The sequence below is a fragment of the Microcebus murinus genome, chromosome 15 (assembly GCF_040939455.1).
Source record: "Microcebus murinus isolate Inina chromosome 15, M.murinus_Inina_mat1.0, whole genome shotgun sequence".
NCBI lineage: Eukaryota > Metazoa > Chordata > Mammalia > Primates > Cheirogaleidae > Microcebus > Microcebus murinus.
The window spans coordinates 79,081,825-79,105,390 of NC_134118.1; the positions used below are offsets into that span (position 1 = coordinate 79,081,825).

The window sequence follows — 23,566 nt, forward strand, 5'->3', positions numbered from 1 at the left end:
ATCCGCGCGTGCGCAATCGGCGGCGGCGGCGGCGGCGGGGGCGGCCACGAGCTGGGGGTGGGGGGCGGGTAGGGGAAGGAGGCCAGGCGAGGAGAGGAAGGGGGCTGGAAGGTCTCCACCTTGGCGAGTCCAGCCGTGGAGGCGCATCTTGTGTGAGTGTGAGTGAGTGAGTGTGAGTGTGTGTGTGTGTGTGTGTTTGTGTGTGTATAGAGAGACAGCCCCCCACCCCGGCCCACCGCTCCCTGCCCGCCCCGCCCCGCCCCGCCTGTCACCCCCGTCCCTCGGAGCCCGCCGGACCCGGCCGGTGAACTCAACAGGCCCGGCCCGGCGCGGGTCAGCGCCGGTGCGGGGCCTGGGGCGGGAGGAGGCGGCGGGGAAGTGCAGAGAGGCTCGGCTTCTTGAGCGGGGCAGGGGCGCCCTCCGCCGTCTAGGGCCACACCACCCTGAACGCGCCCGACCTCGTCTGGTCTGGGAAGCTAAGCAGGGTCGGGCCTGGTTAGTACTTGGATGGGAGACCGCCTGGGAATACCGGGTGCCGTCGGCTTCTTCTTTTTTTTTTTTTTGTTTTGCCTCCTGTTCTGTCCCCTCTCTGGGAGCGAGGCGGCGGCCCGGGGTGGGGGTCACCCCCACCCTCAGCGCCCGCCGCGGTGCCTGGCGCCCCAGCCCGCACCGTGGGGCCTCCTCTTGTCCCAAGCCGCGACACCGCCGTCACGCGGCAGCATGCGTGGCTTCTGGACTGTCAGGTCTCAGACCAAAGGTCTGCTCTGTGGGAACCGACACGCTGGAGGAAACCTTGAGAGTCTGAGAGGGGAGGGAGTTCCAGAAGAAGGCCAGGATGTCATTTGGAGGGAGTATGTGACCAGAACTCGTCCCGTTGCTTTTGGGGTTCTCTGGGCTACACGTAGGAATCTTTGGTGGTGGCACCTGATGTTGGGGGATCCGGAGTCACACCCAGACCTGCTCCACAGGCCTCCTTTTACTTTTCTCTTCGGATTCATTATTTTTAAAAAGTGTCTCTTATCTCTATGATTGCATTTTCTTTTCTCTCTCTTTTCAAGCAGATGATGGGAGTCCAAGTATTAAGGTGACATGTGTTGCCCGTGCCCCCCTCCCCCCTGTGTTCTTATTCATTTACCTCTGATGTCGTTCCAGCGTATTGTGGGGGTACCAATGTTAGGGTCGGGTACGTTGCCCTCTCCCTGCCTCCCCCCTCGGGTCAGAGCCTCAAGTGCGCCCATCCCCCAGTCGGTGCGCACCCACCCCATTCCTAATGGAGGTGTATGCCCATCCCCTCCCCCCACCCGCCCGACACCCACCCGATGAAGGTGATTCCTCTGTGTCCACTTAGGTGTCCATCGGTTCGTACCCATTTGCTGGTGAGCGCGAGCACGTGGTGCTCGTGTGTCCATTCTTGGGCTACCTGGCTTACTGGAACGGGTTCCAGCTCTGGCCAGGAGAACCACGAGAGGTGCCCTCTCACCGCTGCTCCTCCTAGCTGAATAGCACTCCGTGGTGTCCACGCGCCACATTTCATTTACGCACTCGTGGGTCGATGGGCACTCGGGTCGCTTCCAGGTCTTTGCGATTGTGACTTGTGCCCTGACTCTAACCCTAACCCTTACCCAGCCCGTCTCCTCCTCGGCCCCTGCCTGACTGACTCCTTCCCGCCCGGCCTGTCACCTGTCACCGTCCTCTGCCCCTGCCTGACACGCTCCTCCCCGCCCGGGCCGTCACCGTCCTCGGCCCCTGCCTGACGGGGCTCCTCCGTCGCCTGGGCCTTCCAAGGGCTTGGTGTGGACGCTGGTTCCAGGACGCCCTCCCAGGAACCCGGTAGCAGGGCGGCCGCAGCGTCTCGCGCCACCCAACCGTCCGCCGGCCGGCGGCCGTCGCTAAGTGGCCTGCGGGGGACGTGCCCCCACTGTGGGGCGGGCGCCCAGCCTGGTGTCTTCTCTGAGGCCCCGTGGCTGCTTTTCCCCCCCCCCCCCGCAAGGGGAGAGCCGCGGAGGTGGGGACCGCCTCCTCGTGGGGACGTACACCCAGCTCTCCACGTCGGATTCCGGGGCTCTCTGTCCTGCCAGAAGGCCCAGCTGGCCTGCGGGTCCTTAGAGTGGCAAAAACATCCGAAAACTGAGATTGAGGGTCCGGTGGTTGTCTGCACTTTTGTGCTGGGCACCCCAGGGAGGCCCGGGGGCTGGCTGGACAACGCGGTCTGCTGGGCGGGGGGGGGGGGTTTGGAGGAGCAACTGATGCCCTTTGCACTTTGGGTAGCAAGTGTCTGAGGTGTCTCTGAGCCCTGCGCCATGTCGGGGGTGGGGGGTGGGAGGTCGGGCGGGGGTGGAGGAGCAGGAGGAGGAGGAGGAGGAGGAGGTGGGAAGGGCCGTGGCCTGCAGTCGTCTTCCCGGGGTGGCTTCTTCCACAGGCTGCTTGGCCTGGGCTCCCTGCACCTGGGCCTTTGGAGGACTGGCCCTGTGCTTGCCAACGCTTCCCCTGCAGGGACCCAGAGCTGGGAGGTTGCATCTCTCAGCCCTGGGTCGGGCAGAGCCCCAGCGGGCCATGCCCACAACCTCTCTCAGCACGGGTCCCCCAGAAGGCTCCTTTGGGACCAGGATTCTCTTGCGGGTGACTCTTTAAGGTCTGGCCCCTGGATGGAGGGGCACCAGGAGTAGAGGAGCAGGAAGGGGAAGGGGGTGGCCATGCGAGGGGACACTTTCAGGCCAAGTCCCAGCTTCAGCCTGATCCTCCTGGGAACCCCGGGGTGTACGTCACACCTCCTGGTTGTCCCGCTCTGAGACAAGGAGCCGGGCTTCGCATTCCCCCAGCAGCCAGTCGTGGGCTGAGGACACCTGGGGCGTTGGGAACTCCCTGGCTTCTCCTTGGCTTAACATCTGGAGCTGCTTGTGAATCGTGCCGCCACACACACCCGAGTGCAGGTGTCTTCTGCACAGACTGCGGGCCTCGCTCTTCTGAATGCCGCTAGCTCGCCACCCACCCACGGGTGAACCTGGTCAGGGTACTTTCTCTCGGGGGCAGACTCTGATCCTGGCGGGCTACCGGTGTTTCTGTTTGCTCGTTTCTTTCTTCCATTTCGGGAAAGGCTTCCTTACTGGGTGTGGAAATCTCCTATGCCTTTCCTCGCCTATTCTGTCAGCTTTAAAATTCTCTTTCAGTTGCCACCCTCACAGATGGATTAGGAAACTCTTTCCGGTGCACTCATTAGTGAAATGACCTCAATGAAGCTGGAATCCAATATCTAATCGCCGATTTTTAGCGAGTCCACACGCCAGGGTGGTCGGGGTCCAATGCAGCCCCGGCCAGGCCCAGGCCCCTTGGACTGGGCCACAGGAGGACGCAGAGGAGGGTCCCGGCCCCCCCCCGGTCGCGTTGCCGGCAGTTCTCCAAGGGCTTGGGCGTTTTCCAGAGGTAGGAGATGGAGGGGACTGATTTCTTCAGCGCCCCACAAACCACGCCACCCCACCCATGGGACACATCCCTAGAGAGAGAGAGAGACGCCCCATACACTCGCTCCCCTCCCCCATGCGCTGTGCCCCAGCCCGGGGCCCGGGGGAATAGGCGGCAGCCCACCCACAGGGTGGGGGGCCCAGCTGAAAGGGGTTGTCGGGGAGGGCGGCCCCTGCCTGGGGTCAAAGGGCGGGCGATCCGCGCGTGCGCAATCGGCGGCGGCGGCGGCGGGGGCGGCCACGAGCTGGGGGTGGGGGGCGGGTAGGGGAAGGAGGCCAGGCGAGGAGAGGAAGGGGGCTGGAAGGTCTCCACCTTGGCGAGTCCAGCCGTGGAGGCGCATCTTGTGTGAGTGTGAGTGAGTGAGTGTGAGTGTGTGTGTGTGTGTGTGTTTGTGTGTGTATAGAGAGACAGCCCCCCACCCCGGCCCACCGCTCCCTGCCCGCCCCGCCCCGCCCCGCCTGTCACCCCCGTCCCTCGGAGCCCGCCGGACCCGGCCGGTGAACTCAACAGGCCCGGCCCGGCGCGGGTCAGCGCCGGTGCGGGGCCTGGGGCGGGAGGAGGCGGCGGGGAAGTGCAGAGAGGCTCGGCTTCTTGAGCGGGGCAGGGGCGCCCTCCGCCGTCTAGGGCCACACCACCCTGAACGCGCCCGACCTCGTCTGGTCTGGGAAGCTAAGCAGGGTCGGGCCTGGTTAGTACTTGGATGGGAGACCGCCTGGGAATACCGGGTGCCGTCGGCTTCTTCTTTTTTTTTTTTTTGTTTTGCCTCCTGTTCTGTCCCCTCTCTGGGAGCGAGGCGGCGGCCCGGGGTGGGGGTCACCCCCACCCTCAGCGCCCGCCGCGGTGCCTGGCGCCCCAGCCCGCACCGTGGGGCCTCCTCTTGTCCCAAGCCGCGACACCGCCGTCACGCGGCAGCATGCGTGGCTTCTGGACTGTCAGGTCTCAGACCAAAGGTCTGCTCTGTGGGAACCGACACGCTGGAGGAAACCTTGAGAGTCTGAGAGGGGAGGGAGTTCCAGAAGAAGGCCAGGATGTCATTTGGAGGGAGTATGTGACCAGAACTCGTCCCGTTGCTTTTGGGGTTCTCTGGGCTACACGTAGGAATCTTTGGTGGTGGCACCTGATGTTGGGGGATCCGGAGTCACACCCAGACCTGCTCCACAGGCCTCCTTTTACTTTTCTCTTCGGATTCATTATTTTTAAAAAGTGTCTCTTATCTCTATGATTGCATTTTCTTTTCTCTCTCTTTTCAAGCAGATGATGGGAGTCCAAGTATTAAGGTGACATGTGTTGCCCGTGCCCCCCTCCCCCCTGTGTTCTTATTCATTTACCTCTGATGTCGTTCCAGCGTATTGTGGGGGTACCAATGTTAGGGTCGGGTACGTTGCCCTCTCCCTGCCTCCCCCCTCGGGTCAGAGCCTCAAGTGCGCCCATCCCCCAGTCGGTGCGCACCCACCCCATTCCTAATGGAGGTGTATGCCCATCCCCTCCCCCCACCCGCCCGACACCCACCCGATGAAGGTGATTCCTCTGTGTCCACTTAGGTGTCCATCGGTTCGTACCCATTTGCTGGTGAGCGCGAGCACGTGGTGCTCGTGTGTCCATTCTTGGGCTACCTGGCTTACTGGAACGGGTTCCAGCTCTGGCCAGGAGAACCACGAGAGGTGCCCTCTCACCGCTGCTCCTCCTAGCTGAATAGCACTCCGTGGTGTCCACGCGCCACATTTCATTTACGCACTCGTGGGTCGATGGGCACTCGGGTCGCTTCCAGGTCTTTGCGATTGTGACTTGTGCCCTGACTCTAACCCTAACCCTTACCCAGCCCGTCTCCTCCTCGGCCCCTGCCTGACTGACTCCTTCCCGCCCGGCCTGTCACCTGTCACCGTCCTCTGCCCCTGCCTGACACGCTCCTCCCCGCCCGGGCCGTCACCGTCCTCGGCCCCTGCCTGACGGGGCTCCTCCGTCGCCTGGGCCTTCCAAGGGCTTGGTGTGGACGCTGGTTCCAGGACGCCCTCCCAGGAACCCGGTAGCAGGGCGGCCGCAGCGTCTCGCGCCACCCAACCGTCCGCCGGCCGGCGGCCGTCGCTAAGTGGCCTGCGGGGGACGTGCCCCCACTGTGGGGCGGGCGCCCAGCCTGGTGTCTTCTCTGAGGCCCCGTGGCTGCTTTTCCCCCCCCCCGCAAGGGGAGAGCCGCGGAGGTGGGGACCGCCTCCTCGTGGGGACGTACACCCAGCTCTCCACGTCGGATTCCGGGGCTCTCTGTCCTGCCAGAAGGCCCAGCTGGCCTGCGGGTCCTTAGAGTGGCAAAAACATCCGAAAACTGAGATTGAGGGTCCGGTGGTTGTCTGCACTTTTGTGCTGGGCACCCCAGGGAGGCCCGGGGGCTGGCTGGACAACGCGGTCTGCTAGGCGGGGGGGGGGTTTGGAGGAGCAACTGATGCCCTTTGCACTTTGGGTAGCAAGTGTCTGAGGTGTCTCTGAGCCCTGCGCCATGTCGGGGGTGGGGGGTGGGAGGTCGGGGGGGTGGAGGAGCAGGAGGAGGAGGAGGAGGAGGAGGTGGGAAGGGCCGTGGCCTGCAGTCGTCTTCCCGGGGTGGCTTCTTCCACAGGCTGCTTGGCCTGGGCTCCCTGCACCTGGGCCTTTGGAGGACTGGCCCTGTGCTTGCCAACGCTTCCCCTGCAGGGACCCAGAGCTGGGAGGTTGCATCTCTCAGCCCTGGGTCGGGCAGAGCCCCAGCGGGCCATGCCCACAACCTCTCTCAGCACGGGTCCCCCAGAAGGCTCCTTTGGGACCAGGATTCTCTTGCGGGTGACTCTTTAAGGTCTGGCCCCTGGATGGAGGGGCACCAGGAGTAGAGGAGCAGGAAGGGGAAGGGGGTGGCCATGCGAGGGGACACTTTCAGGCCAAGTCCCAGCTTCAGCCTGATCCTCCTGGGAACCCCGGGGTGTACGTCACACCTCCTGGTTGTCCCGCTCTGAGACAAGGAGCCGGGCTTCGCATTCCCCCAGCAGCCAGTCGTGGGCTGAGGACACCTGGGGCGTTGGGAACTCCCTGGCTTCTCCTTGGCTTAACATCTGGAGCTGCTTGTGAATCGTGCCGCCACACACACCCGAGTGCAGGTGTCTTCTGCACAGACTGCGGGCCTCGCTCTTCTGAATGCCGCTAGCTCGCCACCCACCCACGGGTGAACCTGGTCAGGGTACTTTCTCTCGGGGGCAGACTCTGATCCTGGCGGGCTACCGGTGTTTCTGTTTGCTCGTTTCTTTCTTCCATTTCGGGAAAGGCTTCCTTACTGGGTGTGGAAATCTCCTATGCCTTTCCTCGCCTATTCTGTCAGCTTTAAAATTCTCTTTCAGTTGCCACCCTCACAGATGGATTAGGAAACTCTTTCCGGTGCACTCATTAGTGAAATGACCTCAATGAAGCTGGAATCCAATATCTAATGGCCGATTTTTAGCGAGTCCACACGCCAGGGTGGTCGGGGTCCAATGCAGCCCCGGCCAGGCCCAGGCCCCTTGGACTGGGCCACAGGAGGACGCAGAGGAGGGTCCCGGCCCCCCCGGTCGCGTTGCCGGCAGTTCTCCAAGGGCTTGGGCGTTTTCCAGAGGTAGGAGATGGAGGGGACTGATTTCTTCAGCGCCCCACAAACCACGCCACCCCACCCATGGGACACATCCCTAGAGAGAGAGAGAGACGCCCCATACACTCGCTCCCCTCCCCCATGCGCTGTGCCCCAGCCCGGGCCCGGGGGAATAGGCGGCAGCCCACCCACAGGGTGGGGGGCCCAGCTGAAAGGGGTTGTCGGGGAGGGCGGCCCCTGCCTGGGGTCAAAGGGCGGGCGATCCGCGCGTGCGCAATCGGCGGCGGCGGCGGCGGCGGCGGCGGCGGCGGCGGCGGCGGCGGCGGGGGCGGCCACGAGCTGGGGGTGGGGGGCGGGTAGGGGAAGGAGGCCAGGCGAGGAGAGGAAGGGGGCTGGAAGGTCTCCACCTTGGCGAGTCCAGCCGTGGAGGCGCATCTTGTGTGAGTGTGAGTGAGTGAGTGTGAGTGTGTGTGTGTGTGTGTGTTTGTGTGTGTATAGAGAGACAGCCCCCCACCCCGGCCCACCGCTCCCTGCCCGCCCCGCCCCGCCCCGCCTGTCACCCCCGTCCCTCGGAGCCCGCCGGACCCGGCCGGTGAACTCAACAGGCCCGGCCCGGCGCGGGTCAGCGCCGGTGCGGGGCCTGGGGCGGGAGGAGGCGGCGGGGAAGTGCAGAGAGGCTCGGCTTCTTGAGCGGGGCAGGGGCGCCCTCCGCCGTCTAGGGCCACACCACCCTGAACGCGCCCGACCTCGTCTGGTCTGGGAAGCTAAGCAGGGTCGGGCCTGGTTAGTACTTGGATGGGAGACCGCCTGGGAATACCGGGTGCCGTCGGCTTCTTCTTTTTTTTTTTTTTGTTTTGCCTCCTGTTCTGTCCCCTCTCTGGGAGCGAGGCGGCGGCCCGGGGTGGGGGTCACCCCCACCCTCAGCGCCCGCCGCGGTGCCTGGCGCCCCAGCCCGCACCGTGGGGCCTCCTCTTGTCCCAAGCCGCGACACCGCCGTCACGCGGCAGCATGCGTGGCTTCTGGACTGTCAGGTCTCAGACCAAAGGTCTGCTCTGTGGGAACCGACACGCTGGAGGAAACCTTGAGAGTCTGAGAGGGGAGGGAGTTCCAGAAGAAGGCCAGGATGTCATTTGGAGGGAGTATGTGACCAGAACTCGTCCCGTTGCTTTTGGGGTTCTCTGGGCTACACGTAGGAATCTTTGGTGGTGGCACCTGATGTTGGGGGATCCGGAGTCACACCCAGACCTGCTCCACAGGCCTCCTTTTACTTTTCTCTTCGGATTCATTATTTTTAAAAAGTGTCTCTTATCTCTATGATTGCATTTTCTTTTCTCTCTCTTTTCAAGCAGATGATGGGAGTCCAAGTATTAAGGTGACATGTGTTGCCCGTGCCCCCCTCCCCCCTGTGTTCTTATTCATTTACCTCTGATGTCGTTCCAGCGTATTGTGGGGGTACCAATGTTAGGGTCGGGTACGTTGCCCTCTCCCTGCCTCCCCCCTCGGGTCAGAGCCTCAAGTGCGCCCATCCCCCAGTCGGTGCGCACCCACCCCATTCCTAATGGAGGTGTATGCCCATCCCCTCCCCCCACCCGCCCGACACCCACCCGATGAAGGTGATTCCTCTGTGTCCACTTAGGTGTCCATCGGTTCGTACCCATTTGCTGGTGAGCGCGAGCACGTGGTGCTCGTGTGTCCATTCTTGGGCTACCTGGCTTACTGGAACGGGTTCCAGCTCTGGCCAGGAGAACCACGAGAGGTGCCCTCTCACCGCTGCTCCTCCTAGCTGAATAGCACTCCGTGGTGTCCACGCGCCACATTTCATTTACGCACTCGTGGGTCGATGGGCACTCGGGTCGCTTCCAGGTCTTTGCGATTGTGACTTGTGCCCTGACTCTAACCCTAACCCTTACCCAGCCCGTCTCCTCCTCGGCCCCTGCCTGACTGACTCCTTCCCGCCCGGCCTGTCACCTGTCACCGTCCTCTGCCCCTGCCTGACACGCTCCTCCCCGCCCGGGCCGTCACCGTCCTCGGCCCCTGCCTGACGGGGCTCCTCCGTCGCCTGGGCCTTCCAAGGGCTTGGTGTGGACGCTGGTTCCAGGACGCCCTCCCAGGAACCCGGTAGCAGGGCGGCCGCAGCGTCTCGCGCCACCCAACCGTCCGCCGGCCGGCGGCCGTCGCTAAGTGGCCTGCGGGGGACGTGCCCCCACTGTGGGGCGGGCGCCCAGCCTGGTGTCTTCTCTGAGGCCCCGTGGCTGCTTTCCCCCCCCCCCGCAAGGGGAGAGCCGCGGAGGTGGGGACCGCCTCCTCGTGGGGACGTACACCCAGCTCTCCACGTCGGATTCCGGGGCTCTCTGTCCTGCCAGAAGGCCCAGCTGGCCTGCGGGTCCTTAGAGTGGCAAAAACATCCGAAAACTGAGATTGAGGGTCCGGTGGTTGTCTGCACTTTTGTGCTGGGCACCCCAGGGAGGCCCGGGGGCTGGCTGGACAACGCGGTCTGCTAGGCGGGGGGGGGGTTTGGAGGAGCAACTGATGCCCTTTGCACTTTGGGTAGCAAGTGTCTGAGGTGTCTCTGAGCCCTGCGCCATGTCGGGGGTGGGGGGTGGGAGGTCGGGGGGGTGGAGGAGCAGGAGGAGGAGGAGGAGGAGGAGGTGGGAAGGGCCGTGGCCTGCAGTCGTCTTCCCGGGGTGGCTTCTTCCACAGGCTGCTTGGCCTGGGCTCCCTGCACCTGGGCCTTTGGAGGACTGGCCCTGTGCTTGCCAACGCTTCCCCTGCAGGGACCCAGAGCTGGGAGGTTGCATCTCTCAGCCCTGGGTCGGGCAGAGCCCCAGCGGGCCATGCCCACAACCTCTCTCAGCACGGGTCCCCCAGAAGGCTCCTTTGGGACCAGGATTCTCTTGCGGGTGACTCTTTAAGGTCTGGCCCCTGGATGGAGGGGCACCAGGAGTAGAGGAGCAGGAAGGGGAAGGGGGTGGCCATGCGAGGGGACACTTTCAGGCCAAGTCCCAGCTTCAGCCTGATCCTCCTGGGAACCCCGGGGTGTACGTCACACCTCCTGGTTGTCCCGCTCTGAGACAAGGAGCCGGGCTTCGCATTCCCCCAGCAGCCAGTCGTGGGCTGAGGACACCTGGGGCGTTGGGAACTCCCTGGCTTCTCCTTGGCTTAACATCTGGAGCTGCTTGTGAATCGTGCCGCCACACACACCCGAGTGCAGGTGTCTTCTGCACAGACTGCGGGCCTCGCTCTTCTGAATGCCGCTAGCTCGCCACCCACCCACGGGTGAACCTGGTCAGGGTACTTTCTCTCGGGGGCAGACTCTGATCCTGGCGGGCTACCGGTGTTTCTGTTTGCTCGTTTCTTTCTTCCATTTCGGGAAAGGCTTCCTTACTGGGTGTGGAAATCTCCTATGCCTTTCCTCGCCTATTCTGTCAGCTTTAAAATTCTCTTTCAGTTGCCACCCTCACAGATGGATTAGGAAACTCTTTCCGGTGCACTCATTAGTGAAATGACCTCCAGGAAGCTGGAATCCAATATCTAATGGCCGATTTTTAGCGAGTCCACACGCCAGGGTGGTCGGGGTCCAATGCAGCCCCGGCCAGGCCCAGGCCCCTTGGACTGGGCCACAGGAGGACGCAGAGGAGGGTCCCGGCCCCCCCGGTCGCGTTGCCGGCAGTTCTCCAAGGGCTTGGGCGTTTTCCAGAGGTAGGAGATGGAGGGGACTGATTTCTTCAGCGCCCCACAAACCACGCCACCCCACCCATGGGACACATCCCTAGAGAGAGAGAGAGACGCCCCATACACTCGCTCCCCTCCCCCATGCGCTGTGCCCCAGCCCGGGCCCGGGGGAATAGGCGGCAGCCCACCCACAGGGTGGGGGGCCCAGCTGAAAGGGGTTGTCGGGGAGGGCGGCCCCTGCCTGGGGTCAAAGGGCGGGCGACCCGCGCGTGCGCAATCGGCGGCGGCGGGGGCGGCCACGAGCTGGGGGTGGGCCAGGCGAGGAGAGGAAGGGGGCTGGAAGGTCTCCACCTTGGCGAGTCCAGCCGTGGAGGCGCATCTTGTGTGAGTGTGAGTGAGTGAGTGTGAGTGTGAGTGTGAGTGTGTGTGTGTGTGTGTGTGTGTGTATAGAGAGAGACAGCCCCCCACCCCGGCCCGCCGCTCCCTGCCCGCCCCGCCCCGCCCCGCCCCGCCTGTCACCCCCGTCCCTCGGAGCCCGCCGGACCCGGCCGGTGAACTCAACAGGCCCGGCCCGGTGCGGGTCAGCGCCGGCGCGGGGCCTGGGGCGGGAGGAGGCGGCGGGGAAGCGCAGAGAGGCTCGGCTTCTTGAGCGGGGCAGGGGCGCCCTCCGCCGTCTAGGGCCACACCACCCTGAACGCGCCCGATCTCGTCTGGTCTCGGAAGCTAAGCAGGGTCGGGCCCGGTTAGTACTTGGATGGGAGACCGCCTGGGAATACCGGGTGCCGTAGGCTTCTTCTTTTTTTTTTTTTTTTTTGTTTTGCCTCTTGTTCTGTCCCCTCTCTGGGAGCGAGGCGGCGGCCCGGGGTGGGGGTCACCCCCACCCTCAGCGCCCGCCGCGGTGCCTGGCGCCCCAGCCCGCACCGTGGGGCCTCCTCTTGTCCCAAGCCGCGACACCGCCGTCACGCGGCAGCATGCGTGGCTTCTGGACTGTCAGGTCTCAGACCAAAGGTCTGCTCTGTGGGAACCGACACGCTGGAGGAAACCTTGAGAGTCTGAGAGGGGAGGGAGTTCCAGAAGAAGGCCAGGATGTCATTTTGAGGGAGTATGTGACCAGAACTCGTCCCGTTGCTTTTGGGGTTCTATGGGCTACACGTAGGAATCTTTGGTGGTGGCACCTGATGTTGGGGGATCCGGAGTCACACCCAGACCTGCTCCACAGGCCTCCTTTTACTTTTCTCTTCGGATTCATTATTTTTAAAAAGTGTCTCTTATCTCTATGATTGCATTTTCTTTTCTCTCTCTTTTCAAGCAGATGATGGGAGTCCAAGTATTAAGGTGACATGTGTTGCCCGTGCCCCCCTCCCCCCTGTGTTCTTATTCATTTACCTCTGATGTCGTTCCAGCGTATTGTGGGGGTACCAATGTTAAGGTCGGGTACGTTGCCCTCTCCCAGCCTCCCCCCTCGGGTCAGAGCCTCAAGTGCGCCCATCCCCCAGTCGGTGCGCACCCACCCCATTCCTAATGGAGGTGTATGCCCATCCCCTCCCCCCACCCGCCCGACACCCACCCGATGAAGGTGATTCCTCTGTGTCCACTTAGGTGTCCATCGGTTCGTACCCATTTGCTGGTGAGCGCGAGCACGTGGTGCTCGTGTGTCCATTCTTGGGCTACCTGGCTTACTGGAACGGGTTCCAGCTCTGGCCAGGAGAACCACGAGAGGTGCCCTCTCACCGCTGCTCCTCCTAGCTGAATAGCACTCCGTGGTGTCCACGCGCCACATTTCATTTACGCACTCGTGGGTCGATGGGCACTCGGGTCGCTTCCAGGTCTTTGCGATTGTGACTTGTGCCCTGACTCTAACCCTAACCCTTACCCAGCCCGTCTCCTCCTCGGCCCCTGCCTGACTGACTCCTTCCCGCCCGGCCTGTCACCTGTCACCGTCCTCTGCCCCTGCCTGACACGCTCCTCCCCGCCCGGGCCGTCACCGTCCTCGGCCCCTGCCTGACGGGGCTCCTCCGTCGCCTGGGCCTTCCAAGGGCTTGGTGTGGACGCTGGTTCCAGGACGCCCTCCCAGGAACCCGGTAGCAGGGCGGCCGCAGCGTCTCGCGCCACCCAACCGTCCGCCGGCCGGCGGCCGGCGCTAAGTGGCCTGCGGGGGACGTGCCCCCACTGTGGGGCGGGCGCCCAGCCTGGTGTCTTCTCTGAGGCCCCGTGGCTGCTTTTCCCCCCCGCAAGGGGAGAGCCGCGGAGGTGGGGACCGGACCGCCTCCTCCTGGGGACGTACACCCAGCTCTCCACGTCGGATTCCGGGGCTCTCTGTCCTGCCAGAAGGCCCAGCTGGCCTGCGGGTCCTTAGAGTGGCAAAAACATCCGAAAACTGAGATTGAGGGTCCGGTGGTTGTCTGCACTTTTGTGCTGGGCACCCCAGAGAGGCCCGGGGGCTGGCTGGACAACGCGGTCTGCTGGGCAGGGGGGGGGGTTTGGAGGAGCAACTGATGCCCTTTGCACTTTGGGTAGCAAGTGTCTGAGGTGTCTCTGAGCCCTGCGCCATGTCGGGGGGGGGGTGGGGGGGTGGGAGGTCGGGGGGGGGGGTGGAGGAGCAGGAGGAGGAGGAGGAGGAGGTGGGAAGGGCCTTGGCCGGCAGTCGTGTTCCCGGGGTGGCTTCTTCCACAGGCTGCTTGGCCTGGGCTCCCTGCACCTGGGCCTTTGGAGGACTGGCCCTGTGCTTGCCAACGCTTCCCCTGCAGGGACCCAGAGCTGGGAGGTTGCATCTCTCAGCCCTGGGTCGGGCAGAGCCCCAGCGGGCCATGCCCACAACCTCTCTCAGCACGGGTCCCCCAGAAGGCTCCTTTGGGACCAGGATTCTCTTGCGGGTGACTCTTTAAGGTCTGGCCCCTGGATGGAGGGGCACCAGGAGTAGAGGAGCAGGAAGGGGAAGGGGGTGGCCATGCGAGGGGACACTTTCAGGCCAAGTCCCAGCTTCAGCCTGATCCTCCTGGGAACCCCGGGGTGTACGTCACACCTCCTGGTTGTCCCGCTCTGAGACAAGGGCTCTGAGACAAGGAGCCGGGCTGCGCATTCCCCCAGCAGCCAGTCGTGGGCTGAGGACACCTGGGGCGTTGGGAACTCCCTGGCTTCTCCTTGGCTTAACATCTGGAGCTGCTTGTGAATCGTGCCGCCACACACACCCGAGTGCAGGTGTCTTCTGCACAGACTGCGGGCCTCGCTCTTCTGAATGCCGCTAGCTCGCCACCCACCCACGGGTGAACCTGGTCAGGGTACTTTCTCTCGGGGGCAGACTCTGATCCTGGCGGGCTACCGGTGTTTCTGTTTGCTCGTTTCTTTCTTCCATTTCGGGAAAGGCTTCCTTACTGGGTGTGGAAATCTCCTATGCCTTTCCTCGCCTATTCTGTCAGCTTTAAAATTCTCTTTCAGTTGCCACCCTCACAGATGGATTAGGAAACTCTTTCCGGTGCACTCATTAGTGAAATGACCTCAATGAAGCTGGAATCCAATATCTAATCGCCGATTTTTAGCGAGTCCACACGCCAGGGTGGTCGGGGTCCAATGCAGCCCCGGCCAGGCCCAGGCCCCTTGGACCGGGCCACAGGAGGACACAGAGGAGGGTCCCGGCCCCCACGGTCGCGTTGCCGGCAGTTCTCCAAGGGCTTGGGCGTTTTCCAGAGGTAGGAGATGGAGGGGACTGATTTCTTCAGCGCCCCACAAACCACGCCACCCCACCCATGGGACACATCCCTAGAGAGAGAGAGAGAGACGCCCCATACACTCGCTCCCCTCCCCCATGCGCTGTGCCCCAGCCCGGGCCCGGGGGAATAGGCGGCAGCCCACCCACAGGGTGGGGGGCGCAGCTGAAAGGGGTTGTCGGGGAGGGCGGCCCCTGCCTGGGGTCAAAGGGCGGGCGACCCGCGCGTGCGCAATCGGCGGCGGCGGGGGCGGCCACGAGCTGGGGGTGGGCCAGGCGAGGAGAGGAAGGGGGCTGGAAGGTCTCCACCTTGGCGAGTCCAGCCGTGGAGGCGCATCTTGTGTGAGTGTGAGTGAGTGAGTGTGAGTGTGAGTGTGAGTGTGTGTGTGTGTGTGTGTGTGTGTGTATAGAGAGAGACAGCCCCCCACCCCGGCCCGCCGCTCCCTGCCCGCCCCGCCCCGCCCCGCCCCGCCTGTCACCCCCGTCCCTCGGAGCCCGCCGGACCCGGCCGGTGAACTCAACAGGCCCGGCCCGGTGCGGGTCAGCGCCGGCGCGGGGCCTGGGGCGGGAGGAGGCGGCGGGGAAGTGCAGAGAGGCTCGGCTTCTTGAGCGGGGCAGGGGCGCCCTCCGCAGTCTAGGGCCACACCACCCTGAACGCGCCCGACCTCGTCTGGTCTGGGAAGCTAAGCAGGGTCGGGCCTGGTTAGTACTTGGATGGGAGACCGCCTGGGAATACCGGGTGCCGTCGGCTTCTTCTTTTTTTTTTTTTTGTTTTGCCTCCTGTTCTGTCCCCTCTCTGGGAGCGAGGCGGCGGCCCGGGGTGGGGGTCACCCCCACCCTCAGCGCCCGCCGCGGTGCCTGGCGCCCCAGCCCGCACCGTGGGGCCTCCTCTTGTCCCAAGCCGCGACACCGCCGTCACGCGGCAGCATGCGTGGCTTCTGGACTGTCAGGTCTCAGACCAAAGGTCTGCTCTGTGGGAACCGACACGCTGGAGGAAACCTTGAGAGTCTGAGAGGGGAGGGAGTTCCAGAAGAAGGCCAGGATGTCATTTGGAGGGAGTATGTGACCAGAACTCGTCCCGTTGCTTTTGGGGTTCTCTGGGCTACACGTAGGAATCTTTGGTGGTGGCACCTGATGTTGGGGGATCCGGAGTCACACCCAGACCTGCTCCACAGGCCTCCTTTTACTTTTCTCTTCGGATTCATTATTTTTAAAAAGTGTCTCTTATCTCTATGATTGCATTTTCTTTTCTCTCTCTTTTCAAGCAGATGATGGGAGTCCAAGTATTAAGGTGACATGTGTTGCCCGTGCCCCCCTCCCCCCTGTGTTCTTATTCATTTACCTCTGATGTCGTTCCAGCGTATTGTGGGGGTACCAATGTTAGGGTCGGGTACGTTGCCCTCTCCCTGCCTCCCCCCTCGGGTCAGAGCCTCAAGTGCGCCCATCCCCCAGTCGGTGCGCACCCACCCCATTCCTAATGGAGGTGTATGCCCATCCCCTCCCCCCACCCGCCCGACACCCACCCGATGAAGGTGATTCCTCTGTGTCCACTTAGGTGTCCATCGGTTCGTACCCATTTGCTGGTGAGCGCGAGCACGTGGTGCTCGTGTGTCCATTCTTGGGCTACCTGGCTTACTGGAACGGGTTCCAGCTCTGGCCAGGAGAACCACGAGAGGTGCCCTCTCACCGCTGCTCCTCCTAGCTGAATAGCACTCCGTGGTGTCCACGCGCCACATTTCATTTACGCACTCGTGGGTCGATGGGCACTCGGGTCGCTTCCAGGTCTTTGCGATTGTGACTTGTGCCCTGACTCTAACCCTAACCCTTACCCAGCCCGTCTCCTCCTCGGCCCCTGCCTGACTGACTCCTTCCCGCCCGGCCTGTCACCTGTCACCGTCCTCTGCCCCTGCCTGACACGCTCCTCCCCGCCCGGGCCGTCACCGTCCTCGGCCCCTGCCTGACGGGGCTCCTCCGTCGCCTGGGCCTTCCAAGGGCTTGGTGTGGACGCTGGTTCCAGGACGCCCTCCCAGGAACCCGGTAGCAGGGCGGCCGCAGCGTCTCGCGCCACCCAACCGTCCGCCGGCCGGCGGCCGTCGCTAAGTGGCCTGCGGGGGACGTGCCCCCACTGTGGGGCGGGCGCCCAGCCTGGTGTCTTCTCTGAGGCCCCGTGGCTGCTTTCCCCCCCCCCCCCGCAAGGGGAGAGCCGCGGAGGTGGGGACCGCCTCCTCGTGGGGACGTACACCCAGCTCTCCACGTCGGATTCCGGGGCTCTCTGTCCTGCCAGAAGGCCCAGCTGGCCTGCGGGTCCTTAGAGTGGCAAAAACATCCGAAAACTGAGATTGAGGGTCCGGTGGTTGTCTGCACTTTTGTGCTGGGCACCCCAGGGAGGCCCGGGGGCTGGCTGGACAACGCGGTCTGCTGGGCGGGGGGGGGGGTTTGGAGGAGCAACTGATGCCCTTTGCACTTTGGGTAGCAAGTGTCTGAGGTGTCTCTGAGCCCTGCGCCATGTCGGGGGTGGGGGGTGGGAGGTCGGGGGGGTGGAGGAGCAGGAGGAGGAGGAGGAGGAGGAGGTGGGAAGGGCCGTGGCCTGCAGTCGTCTTCCCGGGGTGGCTTCTTCCACAGGCTGCTTGGCCTGGGCTCCCTGCACCTGGGCCTTTGGAGGACTGGCCCTGTGCTTGCCAACGCTTCCCCTGCAGGGACCCAGAGCTGGGAGGTTGCATCTCTCAGCCCTGGGTCGGGCAGAGCCCCAGCGGGCCATGCCCACAACCTCTCTCAGCACGGGTCCCCCAGAAGGCTCCTTTGGGACCAGGATTCTCTTGCGGGTGACTCTTTAAGGTCTGGCCCCTGGATGGAGGGGCACCAGGAGTAGAGGAGCAGGAAGGGGAAGGGGGTGGCCATGCGAGGGGACACTTTCAGGCCAAGTCCCAGCTTCAGCCTGATCCTCCTGGGAACCCCGGGGTGTACGTCACACCTCCTGGTTGTCCCGCTCTGAGACAAGGAGCCGGGCTTCGCATTCCCCCAGCAGCCAGTCGTGGGCTGAGGACACCTGGGGCGTTGGGAACTCCCTGGCTTCTCCTTGGCTTAACATCTGGAGCTGCTTGTGAATCGTGCCGCCACACACACCCGAGTGCAGGTGTCTTCTGCACAGACTGCGGGCCTCGCTCTTCTGAATGCCGCTAGCTCGCCACCCACCCACGGGTGAACCTGGTCAGGGTACTTTCTCTCGGGGGCAGACTCTGATCCTGGCGGGCTACCGGTGTTTCTGTTTGCTCGTTTCTTTCTTCCATTTCGGGAAAGGCTTCCTTACTGGGTGTGGAAATCTCCTATGCCTTTCCTCGCCTATTCTGTCAGCTTTAAAATTCTCTTTCAGTTGCCACCCTCACAGATGGATTAGGAAACTCTTTCCGGTGCACTCATTAGTGAAATGACCTCAATGAAGCTGGAATCCAATATCTAATGGCCGATTTTTAGCGAGTCCACACGCCAGGGTGGTCGGGGTCCAATGCAGCCCCGGCCAGGCCCAGGCCCCTTGGACTGGGCCACAGGAGGACGCAGAGGAGGGTCCCGGCCCCCCCGGTCGCGTTGCCGGCAGTTCTCCAAGGGCTTGGGCGTTTTCCAGAGGTAGGAGATGGAGGGGACTGATTTCTTCAGCGCCCCACAAACCACGCCACCCCACCCATGGGACACATCCCTAGAGAGAGAGAGAGACGCCCCATACACTCGCTCCCCTCCCCCATGCGCTGTGCCCCAGCCCGGGCCCGGGGGAATAGGCGGCAGCCCACCCACAGGGTGGGGGGCCCAGCTGAAAGGGGTTGTCGGGGAGGGCGGCCCCTGCCTGGGGTCAAAGGGCGGGCGACCCGCGCGTGCGCAATCGGCGGCGGCGGGGGCGGCCACGAGCTGGGGGTGGGCCAGGCGAGGAGAGGAAGGGGGCTGGAAGGTCTCCACCTTGGCGAGTCCAGCCGTGGAGGCGCATCTTGTGTGAGTGTGAGTGAGTGAGTGTGAGTGTGAGTGTGAGTGTGTGTGTGTGTGTGTGTGTGTGTATAGAGAGAGACAGCCCCCCACCCCGGCCCGCCGCTCCCTGCCCGCCCCGCCCCGCCCCGCCCCGCCTGTCACCCCCGTCCCTCGGAGCCCGCCGGACCCGGCCGGTGAACTCAACAGGCCCGGCCCGGTGCGGGTCAGCGCCGGCGCGGGGCCTGGGGCGGGAGGAGGCGGCGGGGAAGCGCAGAGAGGCTCGGCTTCTTGAGCGGGGCAGGGGCGCCCTCCGCCGTCTAGGGCCACACCACCCTGAACGCGCCCGATCTCGTCTGGTCTCGGAAGCTAAGCAGGGTCGGGCCCGGTTAGTACTTGGATGGGAGACCGCCTGGGAATACCGGGTGCCGTAGGCTTCTTCTTTTTTTTTTTTTTTTTTGTTTTGCCTCTTGTTCTGTCCCCTCTCTGGGAGCGAGGCGGCGGCCCGGGGTGGGGGTCACCCCCACCCTCAGCGCCCGCCGCGGTGCCTGGCGCCCCAGCCCGCACCGTGGGGCCTCCTCTTGTCCCAAGCCGCGACACCGCCGTCACGCGGCAGCATGCGTGGCTTCTGGACTGTCAGGTCTCAGACCAAAGGTCTGCTCTGTGGGAACCGACACGCTGGAGGAAACCTTGAGAGTCTGAGAGGGGAGGGAGTTCCAGAAGAAGGCCAGGATGTCATTTTGAGGGAGTATGTGACCAGAACTCGTCCCGTTGCTTTTGGGGTTCTATGGGCTACACGTAGGAATCTTTGGTGGTGGCACCTGATGTTGGGGGATCCGGAGTCACACCCAGACCTGCTCCACAGGCCTCCTTTTACTTTTCTCTTCGGATTCATTATTTTTAAAAAGTGTCTCTTATCTCTATGATTGCATTTTCTTTTCTCTCTCTTTTCAAGCAGATGATGGGAGTCCAAGTATTAAGGTGACATGTGTTGCCCGTGCCCCCCTCCCCCCTGTGTTCTTATTCATTTACCTCTGATGTCGTTCCAGCGTATTGTGGGGGTACCAATGTTAAGGTCGGGTACGTTGCCCTCTCCCAGCCTCCCCCCTCGGGTCAGAGCCTCAAGTGCGCCCATCCCCCAGTCGGTGCGCACCCACCCCATTCCTAATGGAGGTGTATGCCCATCCCCTCCCCCCACCCGCCCGACACCCACCCGATGAAGGTGATTCCTCTGTGTCCACTTAGGTGTCCATCGGTTCGTACCCATTTGCTGGTGAGCGCGAGCACGTGGTGCTCGTGTGTCCATTCTTGGGCTACCTGGCTTACTGGAACGGGTTCCAGCTCTGGCCAGGAGAACCACGAGAGGTGCCCTCTCACCGCTGCTCCTCCTAGCTGAATAGCACTCCGTGGTGTCCACGCGCCACATTTCATTTACGCACTCGTGGGTCGATGGGCACTCGGGTCGCTTCCAGGTCTTTGCGATTGTGACTTGTGCCCTGACTCTAACCCTAACCCTTACCCAGCCCGTCTCCTCCTCGGCCCCTGCCTGACTGACTCCTTCCCGCCCGGCCTGTCACCTGTCACCGTCCTCTGCCCCTGCCTGACACGCTCCTCCCCGCCCGGGCCGTCACCGTCCTCGGCCCCTGCCTGACGGGGCTCCTCCGTCGCCTGGGCCTTCCAAGGGCTTGGTGTGGACGCTGGTTCCAGGACGCCCTCCCAGGAACCCGGTAGCAGGGCGGCCGCAGCGTCTCGCGCCACCCAACCGTCCGCCGGCCGGCGGCCGGCGCTAAGTGGCCTGCGGGGGACGTGCCCCCACTGTGGGGCGGGCGCCCAGCCTGGTGTCTTCTCTGAGGCCCCGTGGCTGCTTTTCCCCCCCGCAAGGGGAGAGCCGCGGAGGTGGGGACCGGACCGCCTCCTCCTGGGGACGTACACCCAGCTCTCCACGTCGGATTCCGGGGCTCTCTGTCCTGCCAGAAGGCCCAGCTGGCCTGCGGGTCCTTAGAGTGGCAAAAACATCCGAAAACTGAGATTGAGGGTCCGGTGGTTGTCTGCACTTTTGTGCTGGGCACCCCAGAGAGGCCCGGGGGCTGGCTGGACAACGCGGTCTGCTGGGCAGGGGGGGGGGTTTGGAGGAGCAACTGATGCCCTTTGCACTTTGGGTAGCAAGTGTCTGAGGTGTCTCTGAGCCCTGCGCCATGTCGGGGGGGGGTGGGGGGGTGGGAGGTCGGGGGGGGGGGTGGAGGAGCAGGAGGAGGAGGAGGAGGAGGTGGGAAGGGCCTTGGCCGGCAGTCGTGTTCCCGGGGTGGCTTCTTCCACAGGCTGCTTGGCCTGGGCTCCCTGCACCTGGGCCTTTGGAGGACTGGCCCTGTGCTTGCCAACGCTTCCCCTGCAGGGACCCAGAGCTGGGAGGTTGCATCTCTCAGCCCTGGGTCGGGCAGAGCCCCAGCGGGCCATGCCCACAACCTCTCTCAGCACGGGTCCCCCAGAAGGCTCCTTTGGGACCAGGATTCTCTTGCGGGTGACTCTTTAAGGTCTGGCCCCTGGATGGAGGGGCACCAGGAGTAGAGGAGCAGGAAGGGGAAGGGGGTGGCCATGCGAGGGGACACTTTCAGGCCAAGTCCCAGCTTCAGCCTGATCCTCCTGGGAACCCCGGGGTGTACGTCACACCTCCTGGTTGTCCCGCTCTGAGACAAGGGCTCTGAGACAAGGAGCCGGGCTGCGCATTCCCCCAGCAGCCAGTCGTGGGCTGAGGACACCTGGGGCGTTGGGAACTCCCTGGCTTCTCCTTGGCTTAACATCTGGAGCTGCTTGTGAATCGTGCCGCCACACACACCCGAGTGCAGGTGTCTTCTGCACAGACTGCGGGCCTCGCTCTTCTGAATGCCGCTAGCTCGCCACCCACCCACGGGTGAACCTGGTCAGGGTACTTTCTCTCGGGGGCAGACTCTGATCCTGGCGGGCTACCGGTGTTTCTGTTTGCTCGTTTCTTTCTTCCATTTCGGGAAAGGCTTCCTTACTGGGTGTGGAAATCTCCTATGCCTTTCCTCGCCTATTCTGTCAGCTTTAAAATTCTCTTTCAGTTGCCACCCTCACAGATGGATTAGGAAACTCTTTCCGGTGCACTCATTAGTGAAATGACCTCAATGAAGCTGGAATCCAATATCTAATCGCCGATTTTTAGCGAGTCCACACGCCAGGGTGGTCGGGGTCCAATGCAGCCCCGGCCAGGCCCAGGCCCCTTGGACCGGGCCACAGGAGGACACAGAGGAGGGTCCCGGCCCCCACGGTCGCGTTGCCGGCAGTTCTCCAAGGGCTTGGGCGTTTTCCAGAGGTAGGAGATGGAGGGGACTGATTTCTTCAGCGCCCCACAAACCACGCCACCCCACCCATGGGACACATCCCTAGAGAGAGAGAGAGAGACGCCCCATACACTCGCTCCCCTCCCCCATGCGCTGTGCCCCAGCCCGGGCCCGGGGGAATAGGCGGCAGCCCACCCACAGGGTGGGGGGCGCAGCTGAAAGGGGTTGTCGGGGAGGGCGGCCCCTGCCTGGGGTCAAAGGGCGGGCGACCCGCGCGTGCGCAATCGGCGGCGGCGGGGGCGGCCACGAGCTGGGGGTGGGCCAGGCGAGGAGAGGAAGGGGGCTGGAAGGTCTCCACCTTGGCGAGTCCAGCCGTGGAGGCGCATCTTGTGTGAGTGTGAGTGAGTGAGTGTGAGTGTGAGTGTGAGTGTGTGTGTGTGTGTGTGTGTGTGTATAGAGAGAGACAGCCCCCCACCCCGGCCCGCCGCTCCCTGCCCGCCCCGCCCCGCCCCGCCCCGCCTGTCACCCCCGTCCCTCGGAGCCCGCCGGACCCGGCCGGTGAACTCAACAGGCCCGGCCCGGTGCGGGTCAGCGCCGGCGCGGGGCCTGGGGCGGGAGGAGGCGGCGGGGAAGCGCAGAGAGGCTCGGCTTCTTGAGCGGGGCAGGGGCGCCCTCCGCCGTCTAGGGCCACACCACCCTGAACGCGCCCGATCTCGTCTGGTCTCGGAAGCTAAGCAGGGTCGGGCCCGGTTAGTACTTGGATGGGAGACCGCCTGGGAATACCGGGTGCCGTAGGCTTCTTCTTTTTTTTTTTTTTTTTTGTTTTGCCTCTTGTTCTGTCCCCTCTCTGGGAGCGAGGCGGCGGCCCGGGGTGGGGGTCACCCCCACCCTCAGCGCCCGCCGCGGTGCCTGGCGCCCCAGCCCGCACCGTGGGGCCTCCTCTTGTCCCAAGCCGCGACACCGCCGTCACGCGGCAGCATGCGTGGCTTCTGGACTGTCAGGTCTCAGACCAAAGGTCTGCTCTGTGGGAACCGACACGCTGGAGGAAACCTTGAGAGTCTGAGAGGGGAGGGAGTTCCAGAAGAAGGCCAGGATGTCATTTTGAGGGAGTATGTGACCAGAACTCGTCCCGTTGCTTTTGGGGTTCTATGGGCTACACGTAGGAATCTTTGGTGGTGGCACCTGATGTTGGGGGATCCGGAGTCACACCCAGACCTGCTCCACAGGCCTCCTTTTACTTTTCTCTTCGGATTCATTATTTTTAAAAAGTGTCTCTTATCTCTATGATTGCATTTTCTTTTCTCTCTCTTTTCAAGCAGATGATGGGAGTCCAAGTATTAAGGTGACATGTGTTGCCCGTGCCCCCCTCCCCCCTGTGTTCTTATTCATTTACCTCTGATGTCGTTCCAGCGTATTGTGGGGGTACCAATGTTAAGGTCGGGTACGTTGCCCTCTCCCAGCCTCCCCCCTCGGGTCAGAGCCTCAAGTGCGCCCATCCCCCAGTCGGTGCGCACCCACCCCATTCCTAATGGAGGTGTATGCCCATCCCCTCCCCCCACCCGCCCGACACCCACCCGATGAAGGTGATTCCTCTGTGTCCACTTAGGTGTCCATCGGTTCGTACCCATTTGCTGGTGAGCGCGAGCACGTGGTGCTCGTGTGTCCATTCTTGGGCTACCTGGCTTACTGGAACGGGTTCCAGCTCTGGCCAGGAGAACCACGAGAGGTGCCCTCTCACCGCTGCTCCTCCTAGCTGAATAGCACTCCGTGGTGTCCACGCGCCACATTTCATTTACGCACTCGTGGGTCGATGGGCACTCGGGTCGCTTCCAGGTCTTTGCGATTGTGACTTGTGCCCTGACTCTAACCCTAACCCTTACCCAGCCCGTCTCCTCCTCGGCCCCTGCC

General features: G+C 63.6%; 7 non-coding genes across 7 annotated transcripts; all 7 read left to right on the plus strand.

Moving 5' to 3' along the window:
• The first annotated feature begins 425 nt into the window (after positions 1–425).
• LOC142876628 (5S ribosomal RNA) lies at positions 426–544 on the plus strand. The gene has a single exon (XR_012923528.1). It is a non-coding gene; the product is annotated as a 5S ribosomal RNA (ribosomal RNA).
• A 3,533-nt stretch (positions 545–4,077) lies between these two features.
• Positions 4,078–4,196, plus strand: LOC142876629 (5S ribosomal RNA). The gene has a single exon (XR_012923529.1). It is a non-coding gene; the product is annotated as a 5S ribosomal RNA (ribosomal RNA).
• A 3,553-nt stretch (positions 4,197–7,749) lies between these two features.
• On the plus strand, positions 7,750–7,868 carry LOC142876630 (5S ribosomal RNA). Its single transcript, XR_012923530.1, has one exon. It is a non-coding gene; the product is annotated as a 5S ribosomal RNA (ribosomal RNA).
• A 3,512-nt stretch (positions 7,869–11,380) lies between these two features.
• LOC142876525 (5S ribosomal RNA) lies at positions 11,381–11,499 on the plus strand. Its single transcript, XR_012923426.1, has one exon. It is a non-coding gene; the product is annotated as a 5S ribosomal RNA (ribosomal RNA).
• A 3,544-nt stretch (positions 11,500–15,043) lies between these two features.
• On the plus strand, positions 15,044–15,162 carry LOC142876631 (5S ribosomal RNA). The gene has a single exon (XR_012923531.1). It is a non-coding gene; the product is annotated as a 5S ribosomal RNA (ribosomal RNA).
• Positions 15,163–18,677: 3,515 nt separating this feature from the next.
• LOC142876526 (5S ribosomal RNA) lies at positions 18,678–18,796 on the plus strand. Its single transcript, XR_012923427.1, has one exon. It is a non-coding gene; the product is annotated as a 5S ribosomal RNA (ribosomal RNA).
• Positions 18,797–22,337: 3,541 nt separating this feature from the next.
• Positions 22,338–22,456, plus strand: LOC142876527 (5S ribosomal RNA). The gene has a single exon (XR_012923428.1). It is a non-coding gene; the product is annotated as a 5S ribosomal RNA (ribosomal RNA).
• Positions 22,457–23,566: the final 1,110 nt, after the last annotated feature.